Source organism: Lepisma saccharinum, chromosome 10, assembly GCF_977018435.1.
Source record: "Lepisma saccharinum chromosome 10, izLepSacc3.1, whole genome shotgun sequence".
Classification (NCBI taxonomy): Eukaryota; Metazoa; Arthropoda; class Insecta; order Zygentoma; family Lepismatidae; genus Lepisma; species Lepisma saccharinum.
In genome coordinates, this window is record NC_139238.1 from 41,977,906 (window position 1) to 41,987,910 (window position 10,005).

General features: G+C 37.0%; 1 protein-coding gene across 2 annotated transcripts in view; it reads right to left on the reverse strand.

The window, feature by feature from the left end:
- Positions 1–9,766, reverse strand: part of SiaT (beta-galactoside-a-2,6-sialyltransferase) — a 55,758-nt gene extending 45,992 nt beyond the window's left edge. For both annotated transcript variants that reach the window (XM_083129761.1, XM_083129760.1), the window contains exon 1: positions 9,635–9,766. The gene's annotated coding sequence lies outside the window, so the exon portion shown is untranslated. The remainder of the gene's footprint in view (positions 1–9,634) is intronic.
- Positions 9,767–10,005: the final 239 nt, after the last annotated feature.

Genomic DNA, 10,005 nt, shown 5'->3' on the forward strand with positions numbered 1-10,005 from the left:
TTCGATTATTCTTTCCTTCACTTTCTTCTTGAGAATGTTCCACAATGTTTTATACTTTTTGTTTTTGGAATTATTCCATTTCTTTCTGTACCATTTCTTTATTTCAATTAACATGTTTAGGACTTTAGCCTCGTTCTCAGTGTTTTCTTGATATTTCTCTTCTCTGGAATTTAGTTTGAATGCTGTATTTATTTCTTGTGTTATAGAGTCTATTGCTTTATCTATATCTTCTTTGGTTTCTGTCTTTTTTTTTACGGGCTGTTCTTTCGTGAAGTCTTTTCTGACATTGCTTCCAGTACGTGTATATTATTTTTGGATGGTTTATTGCATTATTTTCTAGACTGGCCGGTATTCGAAATATAACAGGTAGATGGTCTGAATCCAGTTCATGTAGTACTGTTGGAACATTACAAAGATATTCGTTTTTTTGATACTATCATGTCCAATACATTTGGTTCTCCGCCGTTTTTTGGGTATAGGGTTGGTTCTTTAGGTGCTGTTGCTATGACAGGTAGTTCAGATATAATTTTATAAAGTTTTCTCCCCACTTCATTAGGATTCTTTGAGTTCCAATGTTTATGTTTCACGTTGAGATCTCCTGCTATGATTACATTTTCTCCCAGGTCGAAGATCTTTTCGTCTTCTACAATCATCCTGCTTGGCGATTTATACCCTGCTATAAGAATTGTTTGTCTAACTTTTGTTTTTAATGTTATAGCTGTAGCCTCTAGAGTTTGAAAAGTGGGTAGGTCTAATTTTATGGCCTTCAATTCTTTCTTGATTAGTGCCATTATACCTCCTTTTGCAATGTTTACTCTGTCATCCCTAAATATTGTATACTTCCTTATATTAAATGGGATTTTGGGTTTTAAGTGAGTTTCATTTACTAGTGCTATATCTATCTTATTTTCTGTCATGAATTTGGTAAAAAACCCTTTCTGTTCTATTATGCCATCTCCATTCCATGCAGTTATTCTAAGTTGTCTTTTAATGACTCTTTCAGAAACATCCATCATCAATCATTTCAGAAATTACTTCTATTGCTGTAGTTATTCTTGAAATATTGTCTTTCTCTTCTTTTAGTTTCTTCATTCCTCTTTTCAGGTGTTTCAGTATTTTCTTGAATTGTTCACTTTTCAAGAAGTTGACAACTGTCTTGATGTCTCCCATGATGTTTTCTTCTTCCTCATCTTCGTTTTTCTTAGTTTTATTTGATAGATTTTTCTTTCTGTTGATTTTGGTAGCGTATGTTGGTCTCATTTCCTTTTGTTTTTCTACTTTTTATTTTATTTGCTTGTTTTTTGTAGGTTTATTTTTGTTTGTTTGGTTTTCTTCGACTTCGTCTTCTTCACTTGTACAGCTGCTGTTGCCAGTGGTGGAAACAATATTAGATAAGCTGTCTTGTACTTTATTTGTCTTATTTCCATCTTCTTTCTTCTGGTAACTTTGAAAGTATTTACATCCCCTGTAGTTAGCTGGGTGTTTTTCGCTGCAATTTGCACATTTTGGTGCTTCATCTTCTTTTAGCTGACAGTATGGTTCTATTTTACATGGAAATTCATATATTTTTCTCACATCGTATATTCTTGCAACATTTTCCGTTCTCTTGAGTCAAACTTGGAAGAGTGAATTGTATATTTTGTTTTGGGTATGTCTGTCCTTTCTGTACATTTGGTTAACTGTTTCTACAGTGAAGCCATCATCCTGTAGAGTTTCTATAATATCATCCTTTATTGTATCAATTGGTGAAAGTCTTATTACAACTTTCAATGGTCTGTTATTTCTTTGCATTCCCAGTGCATATTCATAACCTGTTTGGTCACAGAAAGCTCTTTTTTTTTTCCAGGTCCTCGTTACAATTGGTTTGTAATTTTAAGTACTCTTTGGTTTGATATACTTGAGGTCTGTCTTTCAGCATCCTTCCTATTGACTTTACAAAGTTGTATCTTTCAGTGACTCTGTATATGAATATAGGTTGTGGTTTTCTCAGGTTCCTCTCGTGGTTGTATGTCTGGTATGTCTCTTTGTTGATCTCTTTAACGTTGTTCTTCATTTGGCTGGGTCCAGGAAGATTTGTCTGTCCTTCACCACAATCATCATCCTGCAGTTTTTGGTATCTATTGCTAATAGATATTCCATTTCCGTAATTGTTGCCTTGCTTCGTCACATTATTCCACTTGCTGTTCTGTTCATATATTGGTGTACTTGTTCTTCTTCCAGTATCTTCTTCTTCTTGGCTACTTACACTTGCCGTTCTATGTCTTTTCTTGTTTCCTTTTTCTGTTATCATTGATTCGTTAAGACTTCTGTGGATTACATCCATAATGGCCTCCTCTCTATTGATGAATAGCTTCATCTGCTCCCTTTGTACATTTCTTATATTTGTTGCTCCTTCCTTTGCTCCATCCTCATAATCCAGTTATCAGTTCTTTAGTTTTCACTATGAAGTTCACTTTTGTAACCCTTGTTAGGACCACAAAACACTCGTGAAGTAGTCCTCTCTCGCAGTATGGCTCCCCAGTATCACTTTCACTTAATAGGATAGGATACCAAGCTCTGTGTACTTACATGCCTCTTTGCTCGCTTCTGGGGGACGTCTGGGTTGCCTTGGTGGGTCATCTCGTCTCGTCTCAATAGGTTCCCCTCCACAGGCTCTCCACCGCTTCCGCTCCCATCAGCTGCATCGATGCTGCTGGTACTGCTTCTATATTCACTTTCCAAGGAAAGTACTTCTCCTCAATTGATTCACACTACTTCTGCTGTAGCTCTAAATCATCCACTATCCAATGAAGAATCTCCTCTATTTCCGCTGAGATGTGAATTCACATGTCCTCTCTTTTATATGTAAGGCCAAACACACAGAATTATCTGGATTGTTCCATAATGTTCTATAAGGTTCTGTTACATTCTGGAATTATCTGAAAGCATCTACATTGTTCTAGAAGACCTTTAATGATTCGGAAGGTTCTATGTAAAGAAAATCCAGAAGAATAAAAACATTTCACCAGTTCGACTTTGTTTGATTTATTGTTTTTATTCCATCACATTGAGCACATTGGTCCGAGAGTGGATTTAAAAAAAAAACATTATATAAAATTCAAGAACCAAAGTGGCATACAAGGACGTTCCCAAAAAAAACGGAATCATAATGTTGCGCAGATTACCGATGTAGTTACGGCTTGTGCCGCTAGGTGTCATTAGTTTGGGATATCTTGCATCAATCTGCAAGTTGGCATTATTCTGTGCTGAACGGTTCGTTCATAGTGTTGCATTGTTTGTGGTGTTGCGGCAAGAGTCTGGCGATTTTTGAGTGATTGTTGAGATGGCGGACACCACAAGAAGCAAAGGACCTGTGTTAAATTTTGTTTCTTGTTTGGAAAAATGGCTGCTGAGATCGTTGTCATGCTTCGCCAAGCTTTTAATGAAGCTGCTTTGGGAAAGACACAAGTCTACGAGTGGTTTTCGCAGTTCAAAGATGGTGACATGTGAACTGAAGACTTGCCAAGACCTGGCCGTCCTTCGACAGGCAGAAATGAAGAAAACATTGGAAAAGTTCGAGATGCCATTAATGAAGATCGTCGAAAGACCATCGAGCAAATTTCTGAAGAAATGGAGTTGTCCTGGAGTACCTACCAGCGCATTTTAACCGACGATTTGAAGATGAGACAGGTGTCTGCTAAATTTGTGCTTCGCTTGCTGTAAGAGGAGCAGAGAAAGAATCGAGTGAATGTTTGTCGCGACTTAAAGGCTGAATTGCACAAGGACCCAAATTTTCTCAAACGAATTGTGACTGGGGATAAGTCCTGGTGCTATGGGTACGATCCTGAATCGAAATAAGCATCCAGCCAATGGAAGACTCCAAATTCACCACGTCACAAGAAAGCACGTCAAGTTCGATCCAATGTGAAAAGATTGTTGATTTGATTCTTTGATGTGAGTTTGTTTTTTAAGTCCACTTTATGCACAAACAGTGAACCAGCAATTTTACCTGAATGTCTTGAGAAGATTGCGTGAAAGTGTGTAACGGAAGGATCCAGAACTGTGGAGAAGTGGAATGTAGTTACTGAACCATGACAATGCCCCAGCCCACACGGCCATGTCAGTGCGACAGTTCTTGGCAAAGAACAACATGGTACTTGTGCCCCATCCCCTGTACTCACTCGATTTAGCGCCCTGTGACTCTTTTTTTGTTCCCGCGGATAAAGAGGAATGTGAAAGAGAAGTAAGTGATTCCATGACGTCAATGAGGTCAAAGACATTACGGACAAAACCTTGAAGAGTATTGCGCCGGAGGAGTTTCGGAACTGTATTCTACAGTGGGAAAAATGTTGGGACAATTGCATTAAAGCACATGGGCAATACTTTAAAGGTGACTAGAGTAGACATGCTTACCTGAATGTACCTACAACATGTACATGTACGGTCAAAATAAAACAAGGAGACAAAATTCCAGGGTTTTTTTGGGTACCTCCTCTTATTCTTCTTTTCAGGATATGTAGTATCCTTAGATATACAACTCCTGTAAAATTCTCAGAATTTTTGAAGAGAAAAAAGTTCAAAAAACTGCAATAAAGAAATTGGCCACGGATGTTAAAACATGAACATTGTTTATAAAACCTGTTAATCTCAAAAGTGGAAGATCTCCTTTTCAGGGAATGTAGTACTGTATGGTACTGATCAACAGTAAAAAAATCAAAATTTTTGAAAAAGAAAATATTTTTGATGCTACGAATGTAATTTTTAAATGGTTCGATTTCGATGTACGTCTGTTGACACATACTCCGGAGTTTTAGCAATTACTTACGGTTTTGTTCAATATATGCTTTCGTGGTTAGGTTAGGCAGGTTAGGTTTGGTTCCCTTAGCATTAAAATGAAGTCCCTAAATGCAATCTACTAAGGTTCTGATTTACTTTTAAATCCATTCCCACGCTTCTACGATATTTACTGTCATTTGTCGACGGGGAATATCTTGTCCATGCAAAGTGCGTAAGGTAATTTTCAAGTTTTTTTCAACATAAATATTTTTTTTTGAGTCCAAACAGTGCTCATTACTTTAATGAAGATTCAAAATTCGTGTGACAATGATTTACAAAATTCTACGATAATTAGTCTTTGTGCTAGGAGAAATCATAAAACAATCGGAACCATTACCGAGACTACGAAGGTAACCCCCCCCCCCCCTGCCTGAATTGATATGGACTATGCCATTTATAACATGGGCTCTAACATTATATACACATTCTGCTGTGCAAACTAGGGATCGCCAGATCCGGATCCTAAAATTTTTCGGATCCGGATCTGGTACTTTCGGATCCGGATCTAGAATTTTCTGATCCGGATCCGTTTTGCCATCCAACATGTGCTTCTTTGGAAAGTAAGAATGTGTTTATAACATATTGTTACCTGCTAATATACATACATAATATACATACATACCTCGTATATAGTGTGTGCGCGCGCGTGCACGATTTGTAATTAATTAACACACTTACAAGGGAGGTCTAAATCTCCCCCTCTGATTTCCATGAAACTTGGCAGGTGTATAGAGGCCCCCCCTCAAATGTCAAGATGAGGAGAAATTGAAGTGGGGATCTGACCCCGAAACCACGTAAATATGGCATAGGAAGAAACAGGGGGCATAGGGCCTCTCTATACACCTGCCAAATTTCATGGGAATCAGTGGGGGGACACAGGGGTTAGATGATCCCCACATCAATTGGTCCTCATCTTGACATTTGAGGCGGGTTTTGCCCCCTAAAACAGTTTTTTAGCCGAAACAAAAAAACATGTATTTCTTCCTTTGGGCCCCTCTATACACCTGCGAAGTTTCATGAAAATGGGAGGGGGACACAGGAGTCATATCCTTACTTCAATTTGTCCTCATCTTGGCATTTGAGGGGATTTTGCCCACTAAAATAGTTTTTAGCTGAAACAAAAAAACACATATTTCTTCCTTTGGGCCCCTCTATACATCTGCTACGTTTCATGGAAATCGGAGGGGAACACAGGAGTCAGAACCCCCCTTCAATTTGTCCTCATCTTGACATTTGAGGGGAGGTTGCCCCCTAAAACAGATTTTTAGCCGAAACAAAAAAACACGTATTTCTTCATTTGGGCCCATTTATACACACACCTGCCAAGTTTCATGGAAATCGGAGGGGGACACAGGGGTCAGATCCCCACTTCAATTTGTCCTCATCTTGACAATTGAGTGGGTTTTGCCCTGTAAAACAGTTTTTTAGCTGAAACAAAAAAACACGTATTTCTTCCTTTGTGTCCCACTATACACATGCCAAGTTTCATGCAAATCGGAAGGGGACACATAGGTCAAATGCCCACTTAAATTTCCTCATATTGACATTTGAGGGGGGTGCTCCCTAAAACAGTTTTTTAGCCGAAACAAAAAAAACACGTATTTATTCCTTTAGGTCCGTTTATACACACAACTGCCAAGTATCATGGACATCTGAGGGGGACACAGGGGTCAGATCCCTACTTCAATTTGTTCTCATCTTGACATTTGACGGGGTTTTGCCCCCTAAAACAGTTTTTCAGCTGAAACAAGAAAACACGTATCTCTTCCATTGGGCCCCACTAGACACCTGCCAAGTTTTATGGAAATCGGAGGGACACAGGGGTCAAATCCCCACTTCAATTTGTCCTCATCTTGACATTTAAGGGGGTTTTGCCCCCTAAAACCGTTTTTTAGCTGAAACAAAAAAACACGTATTTCTTCCATTGGGCCCCACTATACACCTGCCAAGTTTCATAGAAATCGGAGGGACGCAGGGGTCAGATCCTCACTTCAATTTGTCCTCATCTTGACATTTGAGGGGGTTTTGCCCCCTAAAACCGTTTTTTAGCTGAAACAAAAAAAACACGTATTTCTTCCTTTGGGCCCGTTTATACACACACCTACCAAGTATCATGGAAATCGGAGGGGGACACAGGGGTCAGATCCTCACTTCAATTTGTCCTCATCTTGACATTTGAGGGGGTTTTGCCCCCTAAAACCGTTTTTTAGCTGAAACAAAAAAAACACGTATTTCTTCCTTTGGGCCCGTTTATACACACACCTACCAAGTATCATGGAAATCGGAGGGGGACACAGGGGTCAGATCCTCACTTCAATCTGTCCTCATCTTGACATTTGAGGGGGTTTTGACCCCTAAAACAGTTTTTAGCTGAAACAAAAACACATATTTCTTCCTTTGGGCCCGACTATACACCTGCCAAGTTTCATGGAAATCGGAGGGGGACACTTAGATAACCTCCCTTGTTAGTCTTACACTTTGTAATTATGTAACACTGCATATATTATAATGTTTTATTTTAATTTGTAAAACTGTAACTTTAGAACAATTGTATATTTTTTGTATAACATTTCTATCTTGTTAAATGTGTTAAAGGTTTCATCCTGGAATGAAATGTCTCACATTTATGTGTGTTTTCATTTCCAATACATTCGAATGAATAAATATTCGTTTCAATGGCATTTACAAAATCACCTCTGACATTTTATGTTAAACAAGTAAGATTATTTTTGTGCACGAGTGTGATATCCGATGAGTAGCAAAGTATTTTAGGAACAACACTTGAAAAAAATTCTTGTAGGACTAACTAATGAAAAATTTCTTTGTAATCGAAGATCATAATACCTTTTAAGGTGTGGTAAAATTATAATGGGATTGAGATACGAAACTATCAGATACGGATCCAGATCCAGATCCGAAACTTTCAGACCCGGATCTGGATCCAGATCCGTTTGGCCATCCCTAGTGCAAACATGAGGTCTCCTGTGGTAACGATTGTTTTATGACTTTTTCTTTAAATTCTCCTAGTAGGAAGACTAATTATCTAAGAATATTGGCAATCACTGTGACACAAAATTTGAACCTTCATTAAACTAAATGACCACTGTTTGGATTTCGAAAAAGTTATTTATGTTGAAAAAAAAAAACTTAAAAATTACCTTACACAAGCATGCATGCTTCCCATGGATAATGTATTTTCTGTATCATATACTAGTGGGAATTAATGTAGAAGAAAATCGGGAGCGAATTGACAATATAGAGAAAGTCTCCAATTTTGTTAATTTTCGGTATACTAACTAATTTTGGCCTCCTAATCACGAATCTGTTGTAAAAAACCGGGGGTCACATCTGGGATTGAATTTTTTTTATATATAGATGCATATATGCTTAGTTTTACGAACGAAAATGTAATCTCCTGTCATTGTTTCCAACCACGACTTTGTTTTACAAGAAAATGATTTATGATATTCAATTTTAGTAAGAACCCTATTTTTTCGATCAATTTAGGGGTGAAATGAATGCTAATGGAACCTAACCTAACATCGTGTGGATGGATTTTGGGGCTACCCATGGATGGTTTTGGGAGCTAACGAACAATGTTTCATCAAAATGTACAATTTCCAGACGTGACCCCCAGTTTTTTACAACAGATTCGTGATTAGGCCGCCAAAATTAGTTAGTATACCGAAAATTAACAAAATTACAGACTTTCTCTATATTGTCAATTCTTACCGAAAATCGAAACCTTAGAATGCATTTAGGGACTTTATATAAAATCCTAATAGAACCAAACCTGACCTGCCTAACCTAACTACGAAAGCATATATTGAACAAGATCTTAAGTAATTGCTAAAACAGATGTAAATCTAAATCGAACCATGTTAAAATTACATACGTTGCATGATGAAATCTCAATAAAACAAAAGGAACTTGGGCCAAGAATGTTCAGACTGTGATTTTGTTTTTTTGGTTTGTGTCTCCCCTTCATCATAATACTATTTAAGATAAAATTTATGGAAATTTACATTTTTAGTTGTACTTCATTACAACTGTACTTATCCAGAAGTGTCCCATGAATTTTAAATATATATTTTATGCAAAAATACACTTATAAACACAAAAATAAAGTATGTTAGAAAATCTAACAAATGATTCATCGTGTGACAACTATAGGCAGGAGTGATCCTGGGTTAAATCATTGAAAGGACCCTAACTGCAGAAAAAGTTATTTAACTTCAGGATTAAAGAGTCGCCAACTGGAACACTTTTACATCATACCGAAGATATGAAAGCACCTAGCTATTCAAAGAATGTATGACAAGGGAGAAAAAGTTAGAGAATGATCTGCTTTTTGTCCTAGTCTGAATAGAAATAATCAAATACAAATTATTTGTATGCATTATAGCTTCATGAACTTAAAAATTAAATTAACATGCAGACAGCATTTACGTAACAGGATTGAGTAATGTATGAAAACCCCACATTTTCATTTGTAAAAACTGGTAATCCCACTTGCCACTGACATTCATAAAATTGTATTTTCATATTATTTTAAATGTTGATAAGTTTCGGTGTGCTGTTTATAATACGTAAATATATTCATATGCGGTAAACTTTCTTTAAAAAATATTGCTGTTAAGTACACATTACATTCGCACTAACACATCGCATTGCAATAATCAACAGTACATTCGTGTTAATAATAAATGAACTGCGAATATTTGCAGTTTCAAATGCAATATTTATCAATAAGCTACGGTAATTTTCACGTCAAAGTAGAAAGGTTGATGATATTTAAAACATACTAAGATTCACTTACTTAATTATGAATGCTTTAAATAACTACATTATTTTCTTCAGCGCTAAATATTTTCTGAAATTTGTTTTCCGCATTTCATACAGTTTCCACTTATTACAAAGCCGATAATGCGCTATGTAAACAAAACACAACCAGGCTCACTGCTGCAAAATCGTTCTGCTAGACACAACTGCCAAGTACACTAAGGAAAAAAAACAAAATACTCTCTACTCTACCACCAACACCACTGCTATGGGTATTCGTATTATTTTGTAAAATGGACATTTCCACAACGACATGAAAAACGTTTTAAATCCATTCATTTTACGGATAGTGACACAAAAATTGATATGTGCAAAATATCTCGGTGATATTTGTTTTGATTCTTGAGA